The sequence below is a fragment of the Ranitomeya variabilis genome, chromosome 3 (genome assembly GCF_051348905.1).
Source record: "Ranitomeya variabilis isolate aRanVar5 chromosome 3, aRanVar5.hap1, whole genome shotgun sequence".
NCBI classification, from domain to species: Eukaryota; Metazoa; Chordata; class Amphibia; order Anura; family Dendrobatidae; genus Ranitomeya; species Ranitomeya variabilis.
The window spans coordinates 90901598-90925145 of record NC_135234.1 but is presented as its reverse complement, the minus strand read 5'-3'; the positions used below and the strand labels follow the sequence as shown (position 1 = coordinate 90925145).

At 39.0% G+C, this 23548-nt stretch overlaps 1 protein-coding gene and 1 long non-coding RNA gene across 3 annotated transcripts in view; one reads left to right on the top strand and one right to left on the bottom strand.

Annotated features, from left to right (window-relative positions):
- PITPNM3 (PITPNM family member 3) overlaps positions 1-23548 on the bottom strand; it is a 791724-nt gene that overhangs the window by 687602 nt on the left and 80574 nt on the right. The window lies entirely within an intron of this gene.
- LOC143815301 (uncharacterized) lies at positions 826-23069 on the top strand. 2 transcript variants are annotated; one of them, XR_013223717.1, is made up of 3 exons: positions 826-979; positions 11764-11905; positions 21950-23069. It is a non-coding gene; the product is annotated as an uncharacterized LOC143815301 (long non-coding RNA). The 2 variants fall into 2 exon arrangements; XR_013223716.1 differs by lacking the exon at positions 826-979 and adding an exon at positions 3735-3837.

Genomic DNA, 23548 nt, shown 5'->3' with positions numbered 1-23548 from the left:
TAGCGCTTCTATGGGTCCATGCCTGTTCGGAAGTGACGCTGGGGGAAATAGGGAAACATCCAAGCCCCTCCTACGTCATGTACCAATCAGACATGAGAAAGTGCATTAATATAAAAACATTTAAAAACAATAGAACTTTCCCGGTATCTAAGCCGGTCAGGAGCAACGAAACCTTTCTTTCTCTCATATGATACCATCATCAAATATATTAATATGTCTATATGCGGTACAAACATGTGCAATTAGATGGGGGTCAAAAATGGTATTGCGTTTTGTGATTTGGAAAAATCTATAATTTTTTATTTTTTTAATTTTTTATATAAATTTGTATATTATATATTTTATAAAATTCACCCCTGGTCTGGTAAGAGAAAAAATAATATATAATATACAAATTTATATAAAAAATAAAAAATAAAAAAATAAAAAATTATAGATTTTTCCATATCACAAAACGCAATACCTTTTTTGGCCCCTGAGTTGTGCTCATAGGGGATTTTTCAGTGTTAAGTAGCCTGCGTGATTCAGTAGGAGTCCACCCTCTGGAAGATATGTGTCTTTGTTTTCTCTAATGGTATAGGGTTGCTCTAATGGAATAGGTTGTTTCTTTGATCTAATTGCACACGTTTGTACCGCATATAGACATATTAATATATTTGATGATGGTATCATATGAGAGAAAGAAAGGTTTCGTTGCTCCTGACCGGCTTAGATACCGGGAAAGTTCTATTGTTTTAAAATGTTTTTATATTAATGCACTTTCTCATATCTGATTGGTACATGACGTAGGAGGGGCTTGGATGTTTCCCTATTTCCCCCAGCGTCACTTCCGAACAGGCATGGACCCATAGAAGCGCTAGATACAGCGCGAAACGGCCGTCGTCGACCACTACACATTCCTGCTGTCACTGCACATCCCCCGAGCCGTGAAGATGTATTATCACATGTCTCAATAAAGACTTTCCTCACTCCAGGATCGGTGAGTGCTGCCGCATTTTTCTATGACAGGATTTATTACTCACCTATGTTTCATGCGAGCACCCGTGATCGGCGGTCAGGACGTCAGCTGGTGCAGCACGCATCTTGCTGTGTTTTTTTCTCCTCATGCCCTAGCAGTGCTGCTCCACTGTTTTTCTTTCTTTTGACACTCACAAGCTTCTCTTTGGAGGTACATATGCTTATCATACTGGTCTTCTGTCAGTTGAGACAAAGGTCTTGGGAGCAGTGTTTGTTTGGACTGCCACCCACGTGATTATGACAGGCTGCATTATGAAACACATGACAAGGGCAATTTTATTACATTCTTGTAAAACCCCTTTAAGGTTTATTTTAGCTGTTAACATTTATTTTATAATCTTAAGCAAACTAAGTATACTGTAATTAAACATATGTAAACCAATAAAAGAACAATTATATATTTCAAGCTTTCCCAGATAGGAAACTGAAGTGAAGGGTGTCTAAATGGATATGTCATTGTGGAATCTAAAAAAGCTAAGCAATAACCACTGTGGGAGTTGGAATGGCAGTTAGCCAGGTTTGACAGATGTAGAGCTTTCTACTAAAGAACTGGATATATCAAATATTCATTGTCCATTTTCCAAATCATACTCAAATACATAAAGTTTCTACCTATGTTGAGAATTGATTTTCAGTTATTTAAATAGGGCACAAAAACATGAGCAATAGTGATGAGCGAGCTGGGATAAGGTGGTATCTGAGGACGCTCGGGTCCTAATCTAGTATTTTCAGCGTCCTCAAAAAAATGCTCGAGTCACCGCGACAGGTGTTTGACAGCCGCAATACATGCAGGGATTTCCTGTGTGTTAGGCCATCCCTGTATAACACCTTCTCCGAGCATGCTTGCTCATCACTAATGAGGAATTAAAAATTATTTAACTTACTAATAGAGTTTAAAGTGGACCGGTCACTTGCCATAAATAATAAGTAATTTTTCAACATGCTTAAATGATGCATGGTCCTCAAAAAAAATGTCCACAAAGTTGAGGAACATTGCTCTTGGTTAACAAAGAAAAAATTAGAAACATGAAGGAGGAATCCATATCTCAGGATTGGAGATTCAGGAGAACAGTGACATTCACACCAGGTAACAAAAATTACAAATTTATGGAAAGTGATGGGTCATTTTTAAAAGAAAGTTGTCACCAGGCTTATGCTACCCCATCTGAGAGTAGCATAATATAGTGGCAGAAACCCTTATTCCAGTGATGTGATACTTACTAGGCTGCTTTCTGCAGTTTGGAAAAAGTTTATGTTTTATTTGCTGCAGATCTAGCATTTCTCTGAATGCTGAGCACTGTATAGCAATACCCTCAGCACCGATTGGCAACTTCATATGGCAGCTTTCTGTCTATGACAAGTTCACAATCAGTACTGGGGGCGAGGATATACAGAGCTCATTAATATGGAGGACTACATGACAGCAGGTTTACCAATCCTCTAGTGATATTCTCCTTCTGATAAAACTGTGGTTTTATCAAAACTACAGCAAACAGCCCAGTAAGTGACACATCGCTGGAATCAGAGTATCTGCCTCTATGTCATGCTGCTCTCAGATTGGGTGGCAAAACCTTAACGATGCCCTTTTTGTCAGGAACGACACTTCTGGGTCTATGCTGCACACTGGACCGCACTTGTGACCAGTGCGGTGTGTGAAGGTGGTTGGCTGATGGTTTCAGTAGCTAAGCTATTCCCTTTCTCTATCACAGCTGATGAGTAGACAAATGGACTAATTTATTTATTAAAGATGAGTAGTCTACCACCCTCCTCCTGGTCATATACTAACACCAGAAGCGGTGTCCACTGTTGACCACATAACAAGATGGGAAATTGCCGAATAAAGGAGAGGATACCTAACAATCGGACATTTGGCATCATTTAACTATATTTAAGTTTTATAACAAATTTTGAAAGCTCATTTATTGATTTTTTTTTTGGCTAAAAAATGGAAGACCCATAACCTTAACAAGGGCTCCATCACACCCTTCTGGTCACACATGCATATCTCTCTATGCATTTGTATGAGAGCTGCTACAGAACATACTGTACATTGTGATAAAATATACATGTTGTGTAGGAGACCATGAGGGATTTGCAATCTTTCGTAATAAAGATATATAAATACCGGATCTGTAAGAATTGTCAGATTTTTTATTGTCATAGATTTTTATGTGCACAAGCTTGCCATATAGATAATAATATTGTAATAAAATGGCTTACAGGTCAATGCAGACAGCGTTAGTTGCCTAGTTATACTATTACTTTAGAAATGGGAATAAATTGCATTCAGCAATTTCCAATTTGCTAATAAAAAGCAAATTTCAAATCTAATTTTCCCTTTAGTTGGATGTGGTTAAGTGCCAGACAGAATTCAGCAGGGAAACAACTTCTGCCAAAGGAAGAGAAGTGTTCACTTTGTTGGAATCTGTCGCATCCAAGAGGCTTATGGAGTAAGCTGCCTCTAATGGCTCGGTACGAGTCCAGTTGTTGCATTATGTAGTTACACATAATGAGATGAGGCACTTTGGTGCTCCACATATGCGCACTATCAATCCTTCCAAGCTGTAAGCCAAGGCTGAGACAAAAAACATTTCTTCCCATAATAATATTTATAATTTAGCAGTAAGAATGTTCTTACCGAGAAATGGGTCATACACTATTATTCTTATTATTGCAGTCACATTGTCAGTATAACAATGCATTATCTACCTATTATAGGCCGCAAAGTGCACGATAACGATCCCCATCAAAGAAATGTGATGTGCGTACAGAAATGTTTTTTTTAGGAGACATGTCATCATTCCTAACCTGTCTGATTTAGTAAGTACCAAAGAAATAACTCAAGAAATAACAATTCTGGGCCATCTTCTCTAAGAACTCTTCGTTGTGCCGTTCCTCTGTTATTCCTCCTAGAAATGTATAAATAAGTTGGCACCAGGGTTTGTCTTTACACAGTCTTACAATGACAGCACTGATTAGACAGTCTACTAACGAATACAACTTTTGCTATAGATCTAAAAAATGTGAAATACTTAATTAACATTTTTTTTTTTTAAATCAAAGAGCGTATAAGCCAGGGATAGGCAATTTTCCCAAAGAGCTACATAAGAGACCATGATTGTTGTAGAGGGCCGAACCAACAGGCCAAACTTAATTCTGCTCAATATCATTATTAGTAGTATTATTAGTATTATAATTTTATATTAATTTTTATCACTTAATAATGTGCAAAATTAAGTATGTTGACTATTTAGTAATTCTAATAGCATGTATTCCTACCAGTAATAGCTAATAAAAGCCATATCATTTACAGATTTGTGGAAAGTTCATAAATAAAACAATAAATCCTACTGCTCCTGCTTTTCAGCCTTAACTATGTAAATTAAGGATATTTTTGCCTTAATCAACAGCTGTCCTCACACAATATGATGCCCCCACACAGTATGATGCCCCTCACAGCTCCCCACATGGTATTATGCCTTCACTTTCTCCACGACACATAGTATAATGCCTCCACACTACCAAACACGGTATGACACTGCCACCCATGCACACAGTATGATGCCTCCAGTAACCCCCACATAGTGTGATGCCTCACCAGCTCCCCACACAGTTTGATAACCACTGCCACCACATACAGTATGATGAGCCCTCAGTTTCCAACACAGTATGATGTCCCTTAACTCCCTACACATACTATGATGATGCCAATTCTCCCAACACGTGTTATAATGCCTCCAAAGCTCCCCACACAGTATTATACACTCCCTGACAGAAGTTATGTCTCTTATCTATGTTATGTAAATAAAAGCTTATAACCTGATGTTAAATTCATCCATTGGGTGTATAAATTATTTTATAGAAATCTGAAACCCTCCGAAATGTGGTTTAGGTTAAGAAAATAAATTGGCATCAATGCAGAAATATTGATCAGTTAATGGACACAGAATGGTCAGATTTTGGCAAGACAAAAGTTTTGTCACCTGGTCATATAATGCACCCAATACTAGTTTACATCCTCACCTGTGCTCAGTAAATGATGGGTTAATTAGTGTATGTGTATAAAAAGAAACCCAGCACCCCAGACCTTCACTTGAACTGCAACTTAAGCTCTGACAACATGCCAAAAATACACCCTGCGACCAAAGCCTGGATTATCAAGAGGTTGAAGACCAGATCCACTGCAGAGGTGGTTGGCGCCTTTAATGTGTCTCAGCGTCAAGTACAAAGAATTAAAAAAGGATTTTAAGAGACTGGAGATGTGTTTGACAAGCCCAGGTCCGGCAGACCCCACAAGACAACTGCTCAGGAGGAACATTTGTTGGTTAGAAAATCCAAAGCAAGCCCCTCTTTTAGTGCAGCAGACCTCCAACAGGCCTGGTCGCCTCAAGTCCCTGTGTCAACTAGAATAGTTTGTAGGATTCTGTCTGAAAATGGCCTCCATGGTCGAATCAGTGCTCAGAAGCCAGCGCTAAACAAAAGGCAAATAAAAAACCTTGTGGCATTTGAAAATCCCACAGCCTGCTAAACAGATGGATGCTGGAAAAGTGGCAGAAGGTGGATTTCTCTGATGAATCTTCAGTAGAATTACACCACAGCCACCACAAATACTGCAGGAGGCCTACTGGAGTCAGTATGGATCCAAAATACACCCAGAAAACAGTTAAATTTGGTGGTGTAAAGATCATGGTCTGGGGTTACATTCAGTATGGGGGTTTGGGAAACATTTGCAAGGTGGAAGGCAATATCAATAGCCTAAAATATCAAGAAGTATTAGCTACCTCTTATATTCCAAATCATAAAAAAGGTCAAATTCTGCAGCAGGATGGTGCCCCAACTCATACATCTATCTCTACAACAAAGTTCCTCCAGACAAAAAAGATCAAGGTGCTCAAGAACTGGCCAGCCCAGTCACCAGACATTAACATCATTGAGCATGTTTGGGGTAGGATGAAAGAGGAAGCTTGGAAGACAAAACCAAAGAATCTAGATGAACTCTGGGAGGCATGTAACACTGCATTCTTTGCTATTCCTGATGACTTCATTAATAAATTGTATGAATCACACAAAATATTAAATATGACTCTAATTGTACCACAACTCCATTCACCAATGTTATGCAACATATATTTGTATTTTAAGTTAATTATTTGTTTGAATATCACATTACTTTCAGTGGGCGACAAAACTTTTGTCTTGCCAAAATCTGACCATTCTGTGTCCATTAACTGATCAATACTTCTGCATTGATGCCAATTTATTTTCTTAACCTAAACCACATTTCAGACGGTTACAGCTTTCAAAAGAATAATTTATATAACCAATGGATGAATTTAATCAACAAACCGGTTATAAGCTTTAATTTACATAACATGGATAAGCGACATAACTTCTGTCAGGTAGTGTATTTCTACAGCCCTCAACACACAGTATGTTGCCTCCACAATCCTCCCCACACACAGTATGATGGTCCCCATAGCTCCATATACACAGAATGATGGCCCAACAGACTCCAATCCAGTGTGATGGTCGTAACAGCTCATCAAACAACTTCCCACACACAATTTGATGCCACAGACAGTTCTCCGCACAGTATGATGGCCAAATAGCCCCTTACGCACAATATTATGGGCCCCACAGTCTTCACATAGTATGATGGCTTCACATCCACCACACTCACAATAAGATGGCCTTTATAACCCTCACACATTATGATACCTCTTCCCCTCACACCCTATGAAGGGCCCCAATTTCCTCTAAAAAGTACTGACAGTATGATGTCCCCCATAGTATGATGGTCCCAACAGTTATCCCCAAGTACTGGCTGACAATAAATAAAACTGCTCACCTCACCCCATTCTCCTAATACGCTGTGACTTTAGGCTCAATGTGTTGCAGGCACAATACAGTAATGTCATCAACCCTGCTCAGGCTCTGTCCTTCAACAATGTATTCAACTGTGGTGCATATGCCATATATTATCTTTTTTAAATAACATATTTTATGACTTTCCTTACATAAATAGACAGTGGTCAGTCATCTGTAAAAATGGTCCCCAAATAGATTCTAATTGAGTTAATCTAGCAGAATACTAAATGCTACGTAAAGGTCATTTTAATTGACTAATTTTTGTCACAATTTACTTGATTCAGAGTCATCATAGCTAAAGTTGGCCAGTGCAAATGTGAAGAAAATCATTGATTGCAGCAACATAAAAATGTGGATTATTAACAGTACAATCACTAAATATAATTGCCACTTTACATTCAAAATATGCAGCTTCTTAGATCATTGTTTTTTCTCATTAAGCAACAATCATGCTGCTTGGTTAGAAGGAAAGAGATGTCTTAATAAAATGTACACCAGATTCTCAATTTTCCTAAAAGCAGAGTATTTCTTGATTAATTGAAGAAATTGTAGCATGTAAAGTGATCTTTAAAGTAGTGTATACCTTTCAAATAAAGATGAGCAAATTGATTTTATGCAAAATTTGTATGTCTCAGGAAATTTGAACAATTTGCGTTTTGGTTTATGCAAATCACAAAAAAAAGCTACCAACATTTATCCCATTTTACAAGATAGCACCAGCCACAGAAGGTTCATATGTCTTAATGTTCTATTGTGTATTGTGTGTGCTTATTCCATATTATCTTGTAGCTATCACATCACATGATATACAGTCATGGCCAAAAGTATTGACACCCCTGCAATTCTGTCAGATAATACTCAGTTTCTTCCAGAAAATGATTGCAAACACAAATTCTTTGGTATTATCTTCATTTAATTTGTCTTAAATGAAAAACCACAAAAGAGAATGAAGTAAAAAGCAAAACATTGATCATTTCACACAAAACTCCAAAAATGGGCCAGACAAAAGTACTGGCACCCTCAGCCTAATACTTGGTTGCACAACCTTTAGCCAAAATAACTGCGACCAACCGCTTCCGGTAACCATCAATGAGTTTCTTACAATGCTCTGCTGGAATTTTAGACCATTCTTCTTTGGCAAACTGCTCCAGGTCCCTGATATTTGAAGGGTGCCTTCTCCAAACTGCCATTTTTAGATCTCTCCACAGGTGTTCTATGGGATTTAGGTCTGGACTCATTGCTGGCCACCTTAGAAGTCTCCAGTGCTTGCTCTCAAACCTTGTGCTTTTTGAAGTGTGTTTTGGGTCATTGTCCTGCTGGAAGACCCATGACCTCTGAGGGAGACCCAGCTTTCTCACACTGGGCCCTACATTATGCTGCAAAATTTGTTGGTAGTCTTCAGACTTTATAATGCCATGCACACGGTCAAGCAGTCCAGTGCCAGAGGCAGCAAAGCAACCCCAAAACATCAGGGAACCTCCGCCATGTTTGACTGTAGGGACCGTGTTCTTTTCTTTGAATGCCTCTTTTTTTCTCCTGTAAACTCTATGTTGATGCCTTTGCCCAAAAAGCTCTACTTTTGTCTCATCTGACCAGAGAACATTCTTCCAAAATGTTTTAGGCTTTTTCAGGTAAGTTTTGGCAAACTCCAGCCTGGCTTTTTTATGTCTCGGGGTAAGAAGTGGGGTCTTCCTGGGTCTCCTACCATACAGTCCCTTTTCATTCAGACGCCGACGGATATTAAGGGTTGACACTGTTGTACCCTCGGACTGCAGGGCAGCTTGAACTTGTTTGGATGTTAGTCGAGGTTCTTTATCCAACATCCGCACAATCATGCATTGAAATCTCTTGTCAATTTTTCTTTTCCGTCCACATCTAGGGAGGTTAGCCACAGTGCCATGGGCTTTAAACTTCTTGATGACACTGCGCACGGTAGACACAGGAACATTCAGGTCTTTGGAGATGGACTTGTAGCCTTGAGATTGCTCATTCTTCCTCACAATTTGGTTTCTCAAGTCCTCAGACAGTTCTTTGGTCTTCTTTCTTTTCTCCATGCTCAATGTGGTACACACAAGGACACAGGACAGAGGTGGAGTCAACTTTAATCCATGTCAACTGGCTGCAAGTGTGATTTAGTTATTGCCAAAACCTGTTAGGTGCCACAGGTAAGTTACAGGTGCTGTTAATTACACAAATTAGAGAAGCATCACATGATTTTTCGAACAGTGCCAATACTTTTGTCCACCCCCTTTTTAATGTTTGGTGTGGAATTATATCCAATTTGGCTTTAGAACAATTCTTTTTGTGCTTTTTTCATTTAAGACAAATTAAATGAAGATAATAATACCAAAGAATTTGTGTTTGCAATCATTTTCAGGAAGAAACTTAGTATTATCTGACAGAATTGCAGGGGTGTGAATACTTTTGGCCATGACTGTAGCACAGTTAAATTGGAGAGACTGTCATATGTTGTATAAAAGCAGAGGTAGGGAATACAGCAGCTATTTTATGGTTGTTTAGGAAAGTGAAATGAAGTCAGATCTCACAGTTTAGCAATAGAGGAAACAAAAAAAGGCCCTAAAATATTGGACAATTACCCCAAACAGTAGCATGTTAAACAAACTGAAGCAAGCGAAGAAAATGAGCTTAATGGTCTGAGAATAATACAGAGCTTCAATTCATAGGGGATGAAAGCAATAGCAAATGTGCCAGCAGCAGTGTCAGCCTCAGTGAGATTGATCACTTATTTGGTATAGCTGACCTCTATCCTGTTCCATTTGAATTACAATTGCACATTTTTTCTTAATTCTTAAAGCACTAGAAAGCAGCAGCAAGTCATTGAAAAAAAATCTGAAATCAGTGTCAGTCAGAGATTGTGTGCTTGCTTGTCACAAGCGACTGTCTTTTGATTTTTGTTTTTAAATTTCTTGTGTAATCCACTTTTGAAGGGGGATAATAATTGCTTTTTAAAAATTTGAAAAACTTCCCCAAAATCCAGAAACTGTGTTGCAAACAATCTGTTTTGTAAGTCAAATTTGACATCCATGCACCAACAAAGCAACCCCAGCAATATAAGTATATAAGATGAAAAAACTGACAGGTAAAGGAAATAACATAAATTTGTTACAATAGTATCTGTCGAGATATGGAGCGTATTAAGCAACAAGTGAATATTCAGTTCTTGAAGTTGATGTTTTGGAAGCAGAAAAAAGGCGATGATAAGGATCTAAGTTACTTTGACAAAAGTCAAATTGTGATGAACAACTTGATCAGAGCACTTACAAAAGGGCAAATCTTGGGCATTTTTTTGGAAGCAGGCAATGGTTAGTACCTCTCAAAGTAAGACCAAGGAAGGACAACCAGTGAACTGGTGACAGGATCATGGACATCTAAGACTTACTGATGCATATGGTGTGTGAAGGCTAACTCACTCGCTCCAATCCTACAAGAGAGGTACTGTAGCCCAAACTGATTAAATGATTAATGTTGACTATAATAGAAAACTCACATCACACAGTGCATCATAGCGTTCTCTATATGGTGGTGTGTAACTACACACAGATCATAGGGCCCATGTTGACCCCCGTCCATCTCCAAAAGGGCCCACAGTGCTTAGATAGGCATCAGAACTGGACCATGGAGCAATGGCTCCTCTGTGAATATAACCAATGACTTGAGAGCTTCATGACGACCTGCGCTGCGCAACAAGATGCAATATTATTATTATATAACTATAATACATTCCCTTACAGTATGTAACCAAAGTAACACATTACACCTGTCTATCAATGGTCTGCAGCTGCTGTTTACCTTATCCTAATGTCTGCACATTTCCTATGTCGGCCTAAAAAAATTACTAAACATTGAAAATGAGCCATTATATTATGTAAACACTTTCCAGTACAGGACGTCAGTTCTCATTGTGCTGATACTGCTCAAGTTATTACCAGCTATCTCAGAAGACAGCGAGAGAAAATAACCATAAATGGCCCAGTCAGACTACTATTTCCTATACCCATACCCAAATCCATTTCTCAGAAAGTAATGAAAAGAGGCAGAGAACTGTGGGAAGGCGGTAAATGCACGTTTTATTATATTTTATGAATGTGGACCACATCAAAAAGATAAACATGAGCAAAATCCTGGATGTTCGCCACTTACTTACTCAGCAAGGCAAGTGCAATCATAAATACAGCAGGGAATAAAACTAGAAAAATCATGTAGCTACAGGATTTATTTTTGTATTCTCTATAGTAAAAAATTATTTTTTAGAGGTTTGAAGGTAAAAAGCAATTTTATATTGTAAAAAACATTATATGCTGAGACAGGTAGCCTTGAGTGTATATTAATAAACAAAAATACATAGCAAATCTATTAAAGGGGATACTACTAGCACAAGCCCTATTCATTCCTAATGTCTGGCCCCAATAAAATAAAACCACTTAAACTCACCTCCGGTGCCGACATCGTTCCAGCTGTATCGGTACTTGCATTCCTGGGGCTCATGTGTAGTTGTTATGACATGTGAGCACTGCGCTCAATCAGTGCTTGCCTCACTATACCCGCCTTCAGACAAATCGAACATAAAGAGGAAATTGGAGAGTAGCCGCAAACCTGGATTCCTGCTAATGTTCAATATGTCGAAAGGCGGGTATACTGAAGCCAGCGCTGATTGGCGTGTGACACAACAGCCTCATGTGAGCCTCGGGAATGTGAGTGCAGCTAATGCTGGAACAACACTGGCACCATAGGTGAGTACAAGTGTTTTTATTTTAACGGGGCCAAACATGAGGAATGAGAAGAGATTGTTCTAGTAGTGGACAACCGCTTTAAATTGACATTTTCCTCCTAAATTCTAAAAGAACTTTCCATATTCAGGAATGTGAACCTCAAACGCTAAAATGATGAAAATCACTGGTCGGCAACAACAGAAGAGGCCCTTGTACAAGAAAAATATATGGGCCCTTTGCAGTCTAATAGCTCACCATAGTGGACAATGCCACCTGCTTTGGAGTTAGAAGTAAGCCCTCTTACCTCTTGAAGTCCTGTGAGACTGTACAGATTGTAACAATGATATGTGCACCCCTACCCAAAATAAAATACAGAGCAGGTGCTCATATCTCCCCACCACTGCTGAAGTCTCAGTGTTTTACCTGCAGCAGTGACATCATATTGACAGTGGCTCGTGCCGTCTACCTAGACACAGCCGCGGACCCCATGGATTGGCTACAGCAGAGACTCGTGCTGTCTATGTAACAACACCCCTGTAGCCAAAACACCGAGACCCAAGCAGCACTGAAATCAGGGAGAGTGAGTATCTGTGCTGGTTGTTATTTTAACTATACTTATTTAATAAGATTGCTGAGGAACCTGACAGCAATTATTCTACAACTCATTACATAGGGTTAAGCCATGGAACCAAGCGTAACACATGTATAGGAGAAGCATTGTTCATTCTTGATCCAAAAAAGCTATTGATGATTTTGGTTTGAGCATGACTTCAGAGAAGAAATAACGCCATCCGCATAGTAACCATTGTGATTATGGGAATTAGATACTTCAACTTTGAATGCATATACGGTTGCGACAAAAAGTTTTGCATTTTTTAAAAAAGTGTGATTACGTCTGTCTGATTGTTGTGATGCCATTTCCTGGTGATGAATTGAAAGTGCATGAAATTGTCATCCTGTAAGACCTTATTTGTAACCAAAATGCTTTAGAATATAGGTACGGTCATTTCATTAAAGAAAACTGACTGCCAAAAGTTTTGCATGTACTATTTATTGATCACAACATAGAGAGTAATTCATTCGTTTACAATGCCATAACTTAGTATTTTGCAGCATAACCTCTTGCTTTTATTACTGCACCACACCAATGGGGCATTGAAGCCACTAAGGCATTCAAGACATCCTGAGGGATCTTTCCATTTGCAAATATGCAAACAACTCATCTTTATTGCTATGGGTACGGGCCACAACTTGTCATCTTAACTCATCCCAAAGGTGCTCTTTAGGGTTTAAATCAGGTGATTGGCTTGGCCACTGCATTTGTTAATCATTTTTTACTAAATTAGATGCCTACCTAGGACCATTGTCTTTCCGGAATTTACAGCCCCTGCCTGTTTTGGTTTTACTATATGGTAGCATTACATTCTCCAGTATTTCCTTGTACATGGTAGCATTCATATTTCCATCAATCTTATACAGAGGGCAAATGGCAGATGCAGAAAAGCAGCCCCAAACCATGACATTGCCAGCACCATGTTTCACTGTAGGTGTTTGGTATCTTACATCATTACGTTTTCCAATTGGGTAACATATATAGTGCGTGCCATCACTACCAAACAGATTGAACTTGGAATCATGTAACCAAAACACCTTAGACCAGTGTTCCACAACTCCGGTCCTCAAGATCCACCAACAGGTCATGTTTTCAGGATTTCCTTAGCATTGCACAGATGATTGAATGCTTGCCTGTCCAGGTGATGCAGTTATCCCCTGTGCAATACTAAGGAAATCCTGAAAACATGACCTGTTGGTGGCTCTTGAGAACCGGAGTTGGGGAACACTGCCGTAGACCAATCTGCCTCTTTCCATTGTCTGTACTCTTTGGCAAACTCAAGTTCACTCTTCTGGTTCTTTGCAGAGAAGAAAGGCTTCTTAACTGGAACTCGTGCATTCAACCCTACTGCTCTTAGCCGTCGCACCACAGTTTTGCAATTCACTTTGATCCCATATTCTTTGTTCATTTTGTGCAAAATCTGTACAGCACTTTTATGGAAATGAGATACTGATTTTTTCTTAATAATGTAATAAACTTTGGAGGAAGTTTTCCGTGGTCGTCCACTTGTAGGTTTGTCGGCTGTTCCATAACCTTTTTCTTTCTTTATTATACGTGACACTTGACTCTGAGAGCAGGTGAATTCCATAGCTACCTCTTTTTGGCTTTTGCCTGACTTCACTCTCTGAATAATAAACTTTCTGACATCTGGTAATAAATTTGGCTTTGTGCGTTTTTCGGATAATACATGGCAAAGACAAGCAAAACATTTTAGGCAAAATTCGACTACCCATCACAAAATATGCAAAACAACTGACACAGCAAATGTTGTAATCTAACACATAAAAGGGATAAAACAAAGTCAAACACAATTTTCATCCCTATAGCTGACAACCATTTGCTTCTGATCTACTAAATCACCAGGAAAATGGCATCACAACAACCAGAGATAAGTAATAATCACACTTTAAAAAAAAAAAGGAAAACTTTTGGTCACCGCTGTACAAGATATAAAACAGCCATATATGGGTTTTTTTTATTTTTGCACAAACCGGTTTATACATTTCACCTTTCTTTAATGGACATAAATGGATTCTGAAAGTGTGAATGAGTCGTAAGTAGGTCATGAAATAATAAATTCATCATGCTACATGTAGTCACAAGAGAAAAGCTGTACCACAGGGCAGGTGAAGATGTGCGTATTTTCAGTCAGAGTGCAATTTGACAAAATATCTGATCGCACTCGGACCAATGTTCTGCCGGCCGGAAGAACTTACTTGGGGAGCTGGCCGTCTACTTGTAGTGGCAGCCGCAGGTTACTGCACAACCGCCTCCTATGCAAATTAATAAGAAGCGGATGTGCAGTAACAAGCCCCGACCACTACAAGTTGACTGCCAGTTCCGCAAGTAAGTACATGCGGCCGCCATCACTAATAACATCTGAGCTGCTAAGGATAGGCCATCAATGTAAAAGTAGTGGACAACCTCTTTAAAGAAGCCTGAGCTCCTGCATACACATCACATCACAGGGCAGTAATGCAAAATCACTGATAACTAACACAGTCGGTGAACATCTTTAGGTTGCTTGTGGGTGTAAATTCTAATAGGGTCTGTTGCAAATAATGAAATACATGTACTTTAAAAATTGTAGTTATTAAAACCTCTGAACATACGATTAACATCCATTATCTCTTAAATATAAAGATACAAATTGTGTCAGTGATGATGTCTGTACAGTGCTGCCGAAAAGATGGCGCTATATAAATTATATAAATAGCAATAATAAAGACTTTATTGATAGTGTCCCTTTAAAGCCTGTCTCCAAGACCCAAAATAGCCCAGGAGAGAAGAGAGCCAGGCTGAGTCATGAGCAAATCAAAGAAACATCAAAAAAGAAAAGAAGAGCACTTTATACTAGAAGCTAATTTACCAAGCCATAGAGAATATACTATAAAATATGATTCAACAAAGTATAATGCACACTTCTGATTGGTATCAACACACAACGCCTCGTTGGCGTCATGATTGGGTTACATCAAAATATGTTTTCATAGTAAAAATATCTGTTCGGTGACATAGTCATTGTATAGTGTATTGATTATGTGAAAGCATTGAAAATAATAGCCAGCTGCACCATTCATGTCACAAAAGATGGTCCTGTGAGTTTGGAAAACTATTTTCATCCCCTATTACCACATAGTGAAAAATACAAAGAATGATACAAGACAAAAGATTTATCATCTATATCCATTCATCTAACAAATTACATACACACAAGAACAAAATTATGGGTGCCTTTCTGTTCATGTACGTAAAACACACAATCGCCACTGAAATAGCTTGAAACTGACAACTTTCTATTTATATTTACTGAATTTTACTGAATATGAACTAATGACAATCAGTAGTGTTGAGCGATACCTTCCGATACTCAAAGGTATCGGTATCGGATGGGATCGGCCGATATCCAAAAAATATCGGATATTGCCGATACCGATACCCAATACCAATGCAAGTCAATGGGACACAAGTATCGGAAGCTATCCTGGATGGTTCCCAGGGTCTGAAGGAGAGGAAACTCTCCTTCAGGCCCTGGGATCCATATTCATGTAAAAAATAAAGAATTAAAATAAAAAATATGGATATACTCACCCCTCCGGCGGCCCCTGGACCTTAGCGATGTAACCGGCAGCCTCCGTTCCTAAGAATGAGGAGTGAAGGACCTTCGATGACGTCGCAGCTTGTGATTGGTCGCGTGACCGCTCATGTGACCGCTCACGTGACCAATCACAAGCCGCGACGTCATTGCAGGTCCTAAACTCACTGCATTCTTAGGAACGGAGGCTGCCGGTTACATCGCTAAGGTCCAGGGGCCGCCGGAGGGGTGAGTATATACATATTTTTTATTTTAATTCTTTATTTTTTACATGAATATGGATCCCAGGGCCTGAAGGAGAGTCTCCTCTCCTCCAGACCCTGGGAACCATACACTGGGAACTTCCGATTCCAATTTCCGATATCACAAAAATATCGGAACTCGGTATCGGAATTCCAATACAGCAAATATCGGCCGATACCCGATACTTGCGGTATCGGAATGCTCAACACTAACAATCAGACAATTTTGGTTCAACAGAAAAATTAATGGCCTGGACAAAAATTATGTATATATATATTCAGCGCCCCAGAGTCCTGGTCGTTGCAGTACTGATGCTCCGCCGCTAAGGGGGGCTATGGTACGTCCGATGGCACTGAAGGAGTTCACCTGACCAGGTATCACAGACACCAATACACTTCACAGTCTGGCATGCAGGGGGAGCTAAGGGTGCTATGTATTAGGCCACTCCTCACAATCTGGTAAAACTGGGGGTTGGATAGGAAGTTAGTCAGAAGCTGACTGGGTTGAACCCAGGCAACATCCTGTGGCAGAGGGTGTTGCAGGGGAAGATTCAGGGGGGTCCCTGTCAGGGGTGGGATCCTGACAGAGGCCTAGCGAACAGAAAGAACGTTACGGGACCGCGCCTGCACTCCGTTGCGGCGGTACCCCAAGAAAGGACAAGAAGTGAGGTTTATTGTGCTGAGTGAGAAACGAGATCAACGCAACAAGGAGAAACACCAGTAGGAGTCGTGCTGTAAGATGAGGCAACATCCTACTGAGGTGCGCAGCCGGTGGCCGGAACGCCGAGGAAGTATTGAGCTCCAGGCCTTAATTCAAACCTACGGCAGGACAGTCAGTTATAGGTGGGCTGTCTCACTCAAATCACCTAAGAAGACATAGGGGGCAACATTTGGAGAGGGGCGACTCTAGGGTCCCGGAAGACCTCCGAGCCTACCCGTCATACGGGTGCGTCCTAGCCATATCATCTGGGGGACGAAACAGAACATCATAATCGAGTTGTGAGGAAACTTTAGAAACAGACACAACAGTTGTGGGGACTCTCCCGTAAGCACAGCAGGGAAGGACCACAACACACAAGCGCTAGAAGGTAGGCACAGATTTTCACCTGCAAAGGGAACTCTGGAGGTGCCATCGGACCGGCTGGACTCAGATAGCCCGGTTAACCGTATTCCGGACTGAGGATCCTGAAGCCTTCAGTATAGAGGTAAAGAGACTGCAACCTGGTGTCCTCATTATTCACCGCGACCTGCACCACACCACAACATCATCACCATCCACACCTTTCATTGGGCGCCCCTCAGCAGGGTCACGGACCGGGTCTAGCCACCATGACAACCCCAGAACAGAGACTCAGAGGCCCGGTACAGGGTACCCCTCGGCCCTGCGGCAGTGGGGGCGCTACATATATATTTTGTATCGCCACCTTTTGAGATAATAACAGCAAATGATTTCTGTAACTCTCAATGAGACATCTGCATTTGTCCACACGTATTTTGACCTACTCCTCGAAAGCAAACTGCTTCAGCTGTCTCAGGTGTGAAGCTGCCTTCTTCTGGACTGCAGGTTTCAGCTCCTTCCACAGATGTTCAATAGGATTTAGATCAGGGCAAATAGAACCACTTCAGAATGGTTGAGTATTTTGCTCTTAGCCATCCTTGGATGTTTTTTTCTGTGTTTTGGGTCATTATCCTGTTGGAGGATCAATGACCTACGATTCAGGCTAAGAGATTTCTGACAATTGCCAGCACATTTTTTTCAGAATGCCATGATAGTCTTGAGATTTCATTGTACTTTGCATACATTCAAGACACCCTGTGCTAGATGCAGCAAAACAGCCCCAAATATAACTGAGCCTCTTTCATGTTTCTCAGTAAGTGCAATGTTCTTTTCTCTAGAGGCTTCATTTTTGCACCTGTGAACATAGAGCTGATGTGACTTGTCAAAAAACTCCAGTTTTGTCTCACTTGTTTCATCCAAAGGATACTTTACCAGAAGCTTTGTGGCTTGTTAATATGCATTTTGGCAAATTCCAATCTCGTTTTTTTATTATTTGCTTTCAACAGTAATTTCCTCCTTGGCTGCAATCTATGAAGTTCACTTTGGCCAAGACAGCGACGGATGGTGCAATCTGAAACTGAAGTACCTTAACCTTGGAGTTGACCTCTAATCTCTTTGGAAATTGCTCCAGGCTCTTTGGTTTCCATTAGTATTATTCGTCTTTTCAATTTATCAGCAATTTTCCTCTTGAGGCCACGTCCAGGGAAGTTGATCCCATAGATCTTAAACATCTAAATAATATGTGCAACTGTAGTAACAAGAACATCGAGCTGTTTGGAGATGATCTTATAGTCGTTACCTTTTACATGTTTGTTTATAATTTTCTTTCTCATCTCCTGAGACAACTTTCTCATGAGTTTTTCTTAGTTCATGTTCAGTGTGGTACAAACCATGATACCAAAGAGCACAGTGACTACTTTTCACCCTATAGTTAGGCCGACTGACTGACTACAAGTTTGTACACACCTATGATGCAAATTACAGGAGACACCTTACTTTAACATTTCCTATGGTCAAATTAATTTTAATCTTTTTACTAGGGGTACCATTATTATTGTCCAGACCATTTTCATATTTTATTTTATTTTTCTGTTGAACCAGAATTCAAACACAACATCTGATTGTCATTATTTGATATTCAGTAAATTTAAATTGAAAAATACTTTTGTCAGTTTCAAGTTGTTTCAGTGACCATTGTTGGTTTTTCTTACTTTACTAGAATGGTACCAACAATTTTGTCCATGTGTAAAATGTTACTTTTGTATGTGATAATGTCACCTTTTGCATGTGATCAGGGACTTTTTTTTTTATTTTGCTTGTGTTCCTGCCTACTGGTATTCTGTTCTATATGATAGTATTTGTGGGTCCAGTAATTTGTTGAATATTCTTATTCTTAGGGTTCAGGGATTTTTCAGGGCTGGGGAGTCATAGATTTGATTTTGTGCTAACATATAGAGAAAATTTTAGTTGATATAGAAGCTCCGATTCCAACAGCAGCTTCAAAATGAAAAAATATTACATTTTTATATGCACAATAGTGATGTAAAGCTTAATGTTACCATTCGATTCCACTACAAAAAATTTGATATTGCTAATTATTATACATCATCTATTTATGAAGTAGTTAGAGTAGAAGGGAGTTAAAGTTTGAATTGGACGTCACAGGTTGACAATAATTCACTATTCGGGGCAAAAAAAAAACTATAAAAAAATGTTTTGCACAAAATTATCTATTACATTCATTGGTTTTGCAAAATACAAAGGTGCAAAGTGTCTTAGTTCCAAAGTATGCTTACTTATCAGGAATCAGTTGGATCATTCCACTTAGTAATTTTATAAATATGCTGTGATTAGATTATATAGATTTGATTTTTTTTCAGATACAGTGGAGCATAATTGTAAACAATTTTTTATTTTTTCTTTAAAAAGATAACATTTTTTATAACTTTTGGACACAAGTAAACATTATTTATAAAAATAAATGACTTACAACTGTTCGTAACATGAATGTGGTAAAAATGTGCTTCCTGTTCTTATAATTCACTTTTACAACACTATATTTTCCAGCACTAAATAAGTCAATAAAAATAAACATCCATGATGAAAATAAGTCAGTAAATACAGACATTTATTGCAGTCTCTTTACAGTGGATTATTCCTTTTATACCAGAAACACTTCAGTGATGTATTTACTGTTCATACTCTAACATTCTGATGAAACTTTACAATTTTAACCCTCATATATATACAGTGTGTGTATATATATATATATATATATATATATATATATATATATATATATATATATATATATATATATAAAGTAGAAAAAAAAAGGGGAAACAGCACAGCAGACTTACAGAAAAAAGGTGATGTTTATTGTCCAAATGGCGTGGCGATGTTTCGGATACAATCCTTTCTCAAGCATACATATATATATACACACACATCAGTATGAAAGGTTAGTAGAACTATTTACATAAGGAGACATGGAGAGGTTTTACCAGTTAATGTCCATTTACACTGGACGATGTCAGGTCAGTAACAAGAGCCAATCAATCATATTCTGTTCATTCACTAGCCTTTCTACATTGCCGACCATCAACGATGAGGATGAAATAATTGATAATACGATCATTCTGTCTGTACACTCTACATATTTTCAGCAGCACATCCCTTGTTTATTCCGGGTGATGCCTTGCGGAGTACAATGATTTTTATGAATGTGTAATAATCAAATCCCCCGATAACCGTTTTGTTTGCTTGGTGATTGCCGACACTTTAACACAAGGAAAAAATCAGGAAGGATTAACTGCTCGTGTAAACAGGACCGTTAGACTACAATAGAATAAGAAAAAAAACAACTGCGCGTTCCATCAGAGCTGTGTTACGAAAATAATCTCTCTCAAGAAGCATTGTAGCATTTTTTACTTTTTCAGCTAAAAGGAGGTCTGACCTGTCCCTGAAATGTGCTACTCCTAGCTACTCCTGACTTCCTCATCTCATGGGGACATCATATGACAGCTGCAGACTCTTCATTCTTTCCGGTACAAAATAAACACTGTTAAGCTGAGTTCGGAAGAGTGGAGCCGGTCTGGAAAATTAGTATTTTTTTGTTTGTTTATTTCTTTGGGTTTTTCTTTCTACCTCCCAATTGCCAAAACAAAGTTGTAAAGTATTAGACTTTCTAAGTAACTACATTGTAACCATTTGGTACCATAAGAGCTTGAATTAAGATGCTTGTAGTGAGTCCCTCCTTTGCAAGCTACACACAGACATATTTTTCATGAAGGTAGAAACTTTACTGTCGAGTTATCCGGCACACTCTATTGGTAGCACTATTTTTCACAGACTCACTCTGTTGGCTCTGTTCATGGAGGGGTCACAAATTAGATACTTCTTTTTATAAATTATAGTGTTATTTATTATGCTTTCAGAAATGTTTTAACATGTAATAGAGATATGTTAGAATCTAGATCGGCTGGGATCTAAGTGGTAAGATGCACACGATTGCTAAAACGAAGGAGGAGAAAGGTTGAACTCAATGGACCTAGGTCTCTTTTCAATCTATGTAACTATGTAAGAGATTTTCTCTCGAATATCTCTCTACTCTGAGACCTAAAATGACTCACATACATATTCTATTGAGTCCAACTTCTTTTTTGGAGGAGAGTAGCACTTGGTGGGGGTCTAAACATCTGGACTAAAAGTACAGGAACACTTTAAAGGGTCCCTGTAAATGCCCCCAAATGCTCTTAACCTGCAGATATATTATACTGTATATAGCAATACAATGCTGACTGGCCGCTATGAAAGTGCTGCTACTTAAGGAAAAATAACTTTATTCCTCCTGGGAGCTGCCAGCTTTCAGTCACAGAGGGGAGCACTAAGAGCCTACAGTCACCACTCATTATCCTGTAAGCACACTACAGCACTTTGATTGACAGCCCACTCTGTAGAGCATTTGTGCTCTACCTGTGGCAGAATTTCAGTTAGGTAGCCGGACAGTATTGTAATGTTATTAATGATATGAACCTATAGATTTAACCATACATCTGCAGGTTAATAGCATTTGGGGACATGAGAGGTTCCCTTTAAAATGGCAGTGATCCTGGTTCAACAGTATTAGTACCTCTCATAGATAAAATACACTAAAACATAATAAAGGTTTTTTTTATTGTGTTTTAGATTTAAATCATGTGAAAAAATGAAAATTTTCACAAAGAATGTAATAATTAATGGTTGGTAAAAATAGATGACAAAAAACTAAATGACACAAAACATGATTTTTTTCATGCACTCTCTCTATTCTTTGCTATTTTGTAGCTGGGGATATTAATCCTGCCAAAAACTATTAGGAGAGCTTGGGGAACTACAAAATATTAAGTTGAAAATCTAAGATTTGGAAATAAGTGTGATTGATGTCATGAAGCATCGTTACAAGCCTTGCTCAGGGAGAATCTCAGCAGTGTACTGCGATCAGAGGACAAATTGGTGCCTTGACGGCTGAGATCAGAGAAAAGACTTGCTGCTAGGTGAGTAGGTGAGAGATGACTTTTCCGCATGTCCTGGCGTAAACTACTTGTTCTGACTTTGGTGTACCCCTCTACAAATAACACAATTTATTGAATTATTATCAATATTGAAATGAGTTGGTGCCTGCCCTAAACTTAAAAAGAAGGAAAAATAAGTAATGATCCACTTAAGACTAAAGCTTGGTTTCCATATATTATATTATTTTATATTATATTGTGTACAGGTTAGGTCACGTGCTCCTCCATTAACAGTAGAGATGAGTGATTAAATTCGCGATGCTCTGGTCCAGTGACCAGTCTTCTTTGGTTGCTGGTCTTTATGTCTGCTCTCGGCATCCTCGATTCAACTAGGCCACGTGACATCATAAATGAGAGCCGAGCATTGTGGGCTCAAAAGTGAAGACTGGATCAAGGCAATACCAATTGAATTGCTCATCTCTAATCAACAGCCACTTTTAGAAAAGGAAAGCGGTGCAGTCTTTGAGAAAGGCTAATACTGCTTATTAGTAGTTGTCAGAATGTCTTGTCCCTAACATACTTGTTAAAAAAAAGATAAAGTGGTCAGTTCCATTAAGATAATTCTTATGTGCTAAGATTTTACATCTTAAAGGAGCTGTTTCCAAGATCATATATCCCCTATATAATAACTTGTACAAGTCACCGAGACAGAGACTTAAATACTTAGGGTGCGGAGGCTGCAGTAACAATTGGTCAGTGAAGATTGAGGAAGCCCAGAATAGTCTTCTGCCCCTAAGTTGACACCTGTACTAGAAATGTCATGTCACTTCTTAGGAACCCGGATCCAAGGAATAACGTTTCTCCTTGCGGAGAGTGACATGTGAAGCCTGACATACCAAGGTGAGGAGACTTTTAAGCCAACAATGTCCTCTGAAAAATATGCAAATTGTCTCTTCAGGGAGGAAGAGATCTAGAACTCTGGTGCTACTTATAGGAAGTAGCAATCCTAAAAGTCAGTATCGACCCTCTAACGAGCCTTGTCACATGACTTAGGATAAAAGCCAAAACTGAGATTTTGATTTTGGCTTTTATACCAAGTCACGCAGCAAAGTTTGTTAGAAGGTCGATATTGACTTTTAGGATTGCCATTTCCAATAGGTGTCGCTAGAGTTCTAGTCCTCTTCCTCTCTCAAGAGACTATTTGCTTTGAAACCAGTTACACCAAGCATGTATAACCCAATCACTGTAGCGGTTATGTATCATTGGGAAAATTTGTAGGATGGATTTACTCATTGTCACTGAAGGAAGTTAAAAAAGATGCCCCCTTCAAATATCCACCATTTTAATATTTTACATATTGTAGGTAGTGAAAAAGGAAAATTGCATTGGGAAATCCATGCTATATGCAGAAAAGAAGAAAGGTGTCAGAGCT